Genomic DNA, 6,153 nt, shown 5'->3' on the forward strand with positions numbered 1-6,153 from the left:
AACTTGGCCAGCATAAACTAAGGGACCACTTGTTGAAGAATCCTCATATAAATTTGAGGTCCCTGGATTTAGATTTTGTCAACACTGGTCATGCCACCTATTAGGTCACTGATTCCTTAGGCAAGGATGTGATACCTAATGCCTTTCCCCCTCTAGCTCAAAACCCCTGACTTTTTATCTTTCTTTTTTTTTTTTTTTTTTTTACTTGGATCATTTTTTGGAAAATTACGTTTATTCTTTTAATTTCAATTTGGATTATTTTTTATTTGGATTAAGCTTCATCTGTTGTGCATGCTTTGGCTCTGTAACCAATTATAGAATTGGTGTGACGTCGAGGGATGATGTTTCGTGGGTGATGGTTGATACACTCAAAGGAGTGTCATCACCCTTTGATTGCCATATGTGAATGCAAGGGTACTCAGCTTATGGGGCAAGGTTTGCTACACTCAAGGGAGTTTTATCACCCTTTGATGGCCATGTGCAAGTGCAAGGGCACTTGGCTTAGGGGGTGAGAGTTGCTGCACTCAAGGAAGTGTCATGACCCTTTGATCGCCATGTACAAGTGCAAGGGAACTGTGCTTAGGGGACAAGGGTTACTGCACTTAAGAGAGTGTCATCACCATTTAATGAGTTTCTCAACGGGTTTAGATTCGTCCATCCATTGACTTGATTTTGACTTTCTTGGATGAGTTTTTAAATTGATTGTGAGTTCAAGGGATTCTAAATCCCCGAGTTCATATCATCGTTTGATTGCCATGTGCGAGTACAAAGGCACTCAGATTAATGGGGTGAGGGTTGCTGCACTCAAGGGAGTGTTATCATCCTTTGATCGCTATGTTTAAATTTAAGGGCACTCGGCTTAGGGGGGCAAGGGTTGATGCACTCAAGGAAGTGTCATCTTTTTTTTTATCACCATACGTGAGTGCAAGGCACTCAACTTTCACACAAAGTCGTTGTTTCACAAAGAAAAACATTTTGTGTGACAAGAAATAGCATTAAAAAAATTAGACAATTTTATTTATAATTTTGAACTTACAAAAATAACCTCAAGTAAAATATTTTCTTAGATGTTGCTCATTCCCTTGATAGGGTAGCTCCTTTCCTTCCACATCCTTGAGGTTGTATGTTCCTAATTGGTGGTTGGAGTAACTACATATGGACCTTCCCATCGCGGACCAAGTTTCCCTTCTCCATGTGTCATTGTTCCTAGGGTGCAAATTGACACTGTTAGTGCAGTTTCTGTCAGTGCAGTTTCGTCCAAAATAGAAACCACACCGACATGTTTTTCAGAGGATGATACCAACCGATTAAGAGGAATAAAACCAGCAAACTTAGTTTTGACTAGTTATGATCGGTTCATCGGTGTTCCTGTTGGTTTTTCCTTCAGAAACCCATCAACAAATTTCACAAGAAAATCATTACCAAAATCAGAAAAAATTACAACAACCCCATCAACAAATCTTTGATGTGGCGAGAGGGACAACAATAGGGCTGGAGAGAGCGAAAGCTAAAAGGGATATGAGAGAATCTCATAGAGAGAGAAAGAGAGCCGAAAGGCTGAAATAGTGCAAATGGATCGAAGGGAGAGAGGGACAGCAACGGGGCAACAATGACATTGGAGAGTGCGACGACATTAGAGAGAGTTGAGAGGGAGATGAAAGAATCTATGAGAGAGAGAGAGAGAGAGAGAGAGAGAGAGAGAGAGAGAGAGAGAGAGAGAGATTGAAACGACACAATGGAGGGGAAGTGGGGCTCAAGGGTTGAGATTGAAGCCATAACCCAAAACGGCATCATTTAGTATATTAAACCAAACAACATCGTTTTATATAATTTTTTTTCCTAAATCATGGGTATAAATTGATGCCGTTTTACTCACTTAAGTGAAACAACGTTGTTTTACGTAAGATATATATATATATATATTATTGGCTAGTTTAGTTTCATTAAATTTATATGACCGACCGACTGGTTCTCTGCCGGTTTCGACCAGTTTTGAATTTCGGTAGCCTATCCATGTCGGCGACTGTCCATCCCGTTGATTTCTATACAACCTTAACAGCTCTTGCTTAAGGGTGGTAATATGTAACACGACCCGTGAACCCAACACGAGTATGACACGAAATTAACAAGTTTGGATTTGATGTTAATGGGTTTGGATCAAAACAAGTTGACCTATTAAGACACGATTTATAAACGGGTCAACCCACTTAACCCGAATCAACCCGTTTTAATCCATTTAGATTTTATTTCAAAATTATAATTTATTATTGTTACATTATAATATTGATATCTCTCAGTATGCTTATATTTTAATTGTTGAAATTGTAATTTTGGATCTATACTCATATTATTATTGTAGGATTTGTAATATTGGTTTTATTATATGTTAAAATTTAGAAAATATTGATTATTTTTAGTAGGTAGTCTTATCTTTTTAGGATATTGTAGCTATTAATAAATATAAATTTTAACTTTTTATATGAAATTATGTTAATTAGGTCAAATAGGTTATGTATGTAAGTTCAAACCCATTTATATAAAATAGGTTTGAATAAATTATGTCGTGTTGACATACTTTTAATTAATTAGTAAATGGATCAAATCAAGTGACACTACACAAACCATTATTTAAATGGGTCGGATTAGGATTTGAAAGTTTGACACGTTTAACTTAACAAATTAGGTTCTAGTTAACCTATATAGTCAAATGTTCATGACTTGACATGACATGATCTAAAAACAAGAATTGCCACCCCTACTCTTGCTTCCTTTAGAACTAAGTCTTCAACCTTGAATGATCTATACTTGACTCTTCTATTGAAATAGTGTTATGCTTTCTTTTTATTGGTCTTTATTCGTGTTTCAGCTTCTTCCCTTCTTTCTTCCAGTAGGTTGAGATGTCCGTATATCCTTCTGTTATTAGATCCTTCACATAATGCTAGACTTTGTAGCTTGGCATTCCGACTTCTACTAGTATAACTACCTTAGTTCCATAGGTTAAAACGAAAAGGGTTTCTCCCGATGGGATCTTTGTAGTTGTTCTATATGCCCATAAGGCTCTTGGCAGCTCTTTAGCACAATTCCCTTTCTTGTCCACCAATCTCTTTTTCAAAAATCCAAGTAAGGTTTTGTTGGTCACTTTGACTTGCCCGTTAGCTTGAAGGTGACCTAGGGAGGAATATTTAACTTTGATTCCTAGCTTGGTGCACTAGTCTAAGTAGTGATCAAAGTCAAACTATCGCATATTATCTTAAGTTATACTCTGGAGTATGCCAAATCAACATACAATAACTTTCCACAGGAACTTGGTGATTCTGTTTGTCGTGATTGTGGCCAAGGTTGCTACTTCTACCCATATTGTGAAGTAATCCATAGTGACAATTTCACCCCTCATTTGCCTAGGGGCAAGGGACCAACTATGTTGACTCCCCATGGCATGAAAGGCCAGGCAACATGATCAACATCAATTCTTCTAGTGGACAATGAGGTATTGGTTCGTATAGTTGGCATTTTACATGTTTTCTAATAAATTTTTCCTCGTCCTTAAGAGAATGCGACCCTTAGTAGCCTGCTCTCATGACTTTCCCCACCAAGGCTCTCTCGCCAGAGTGATTTCCAAACATTCCTTTGTGTATTTCTAGTAGTACATATTGTGCCTCTTCTAGCAAGATGCTTCTTGAAAGGGGTGTGAAGAAGCCTTTTTATATAATACCACATCTATCATAGTGAAGCATGCTGCTTTGCTCTTCACCTTTCTCGCCTCCCACTTTTCATCGGGAAGTTCTACTGCAGCCAAATACTTGATTACGTCCAGCACCCATTCTGATACTCCTAGTCTTACTTCAGAGACTTAGATCTCAATAGTAGGGATTTCTAGCGTTTTGGTTGTTACCTCCAAAGGAAAGGTAGATTCTTCCATGCACAAGGTGGTTTGTGTGAGCTTGTTCGCCTTTTGGTTTTCTTTCCTTCGTATTTCCTTAATGTTGAAATATTGGAAACATTCTCACTTCTCCCACACTTGTTGTAGGTGTTTCTTAAGTTTTTTGCCTTTTGCTATATACTCCCCTATCAATTGGTTGACAACTACTTGGAAATCAGCCTTTATATCAACTTTATTTGCCCTAATGCCTTTGCCATGACGAGTCTTACTTGTAAGTCCTCATACTCTACCTCGTTGGTGGTGGTCTTAAAGGTGATCATCATGTAATAAAGTTTTTCTCCAAAATATGTTGTAATATGCATGCCTACTCCCCCCTGCGCCAAAGTAGTAAGACGAGCAATCAATATAGACTTGCCAAGGAGTTCTTGTCAATCTAGCTTGAACTTCTTCAGAAAAGTTGGCAAACTCCACTATAAAATCTACCAATATTTGACCTTTCATGGCACTTCAATGAAGATATTCAATATCAAACTCACTTAGCTCGACTAACCAATTCATGAGTTGTCCAGACGTATCGGGCTCAGCACCTTCCTAAAGGGGGCTTTTGTTAATACCTTGATTAAGTGAGCATGGAAGTAAGGTCTAAGCTGATGAGTAGCCACCGCCAATGCAAATGCCAACATTTCCATTTGCTAATAGCGAGTCTCCACTCTTCTAAAGGCTCTACTTATATAGTATATTGGTTTTTGGATGCCTTTATCTTCCTTCACTAAAGATGTTGAGATAGCATCCAAGGAGACTGATAAATACAAATATAAGGTTTCCCCCTGTCTGGCTTGACTCAGGAGGGGCAAGTTGGCACGTATTCCTTTAGTTTTTCAAATGTTTGTCCACACTCGTTATCCCAAGATTAGGTCTTCCTTAGTATTTAAAAAAATGGTAAGCATTGGTCCATTGCTTTGGAGACAAATGTATTAAGTGCTACAACCCAGCCAGTCAATTCTTATACTTTATTTATATTCTGAGGTAGCTTCACGTTGATGATCGCCAGGATTTTCTTAAGATTAACTTTGATTCCCCTTTTCGAAACCACGATAGCCATGAATTTGCCTGGGTTTGCACCAAAAGTACACTTCATATTGTTGAGCTTCATCATGTATTGCCGCAAGACGATGAAAGCTTCTCATAGGTCAACAACATGTTACTTAGGCTCTTTGCTCTTGATAAGCAGCTTGTTTACATACACTTCTATGTTTCACCCAATCTGGTTTCTGAACATGCAGTTCATTAGCCTTTGATACATGGCTTTGACATTTTTCAGCCCGAAAGGCATCACTTGTAAAACAAAAGCAATGAATGGTATCTCTCTCTATGTGCTGTACGTTGGGAGAGAGTTGGTTTTTATAGAAACAATTACAAGAGGAATACAAGGCAACCTTGGCTGCCATTAAGGAAAGTAATTCCTAATATACTACTATAACATATTCTTGTAATCAAGTATTTATAATACATTTGACTAATTAACCCTATGAATAAGGAGAAGACTTCGGTTGTGCTCTATCCCTTTGAATTAGGAGGATCTTGAGTGATATCCTTAATACGTCCCTACAAACTCAACAGGTATGAAAGAATGTTGGGTTTGGACCGTAAAAAGGAAAACCGTGTGGACACGAGGGGTTTGGTGAATCCATCTGTGATCTGATCATTACTGGAGATGAAGCGGACTTCCAGTGACTTTTGTTGCACTTTTTCCTGGACAAAATGATAGTCTATTTCCACATGTTTGGTACAAGCATGGAAGATAGGATTTGTAGTGAGATAAGTGGCCTCGATATTGTCACAACATACAATGGGGCGTTGCTGGAGAAAGATGCAAAGATCATGTAATAAGGACTGAAGTTAGAGAGATTCGGCAGTGGCATAGGTGACAACTCGATATTCAACCTCAGTGCTTGATCTAGCAACAATTGGTTTCTTTTTAGAAATCCAAGAAATAAGATTATCACCAAAATAAATGTAGTAACCGAAAGTAGATTTTTGATCATTAGGACATCCCACCCAATCGGCATTAGAAAAGATTGAGAGATGGGTAGATGAAAAAGACCGAATTAGTCCAAAATCAACAGAAAATTTCAAGTATCACAAAATATGTTTCACTGCAATGCAATGAACCTTTGTGTGATGATGCATAAATTGATATACTTTGTTGACAGCAAATGCAATATCTGGATGTGTCAATGATAAATATTGTAAAGCACCCACTACACTGCAGT

The sequence above is a fragment of the Carya illinoinensis genome, chromosome 11 (assembly GCF_018687715.1).
Source record: "Carya illinoinensis cultivar Pawnee chromosome 11, C.illinoinensisPawnee_v1, whole genome shotgun sequence".
In the NCBI taxonomy this organism is placed as follows: Eukaryota; Viridiplantae; Streptophyta; class Magnoliopsida; order Fagales; family Juglandaceae; genus Carya; species Carya illinoinensis.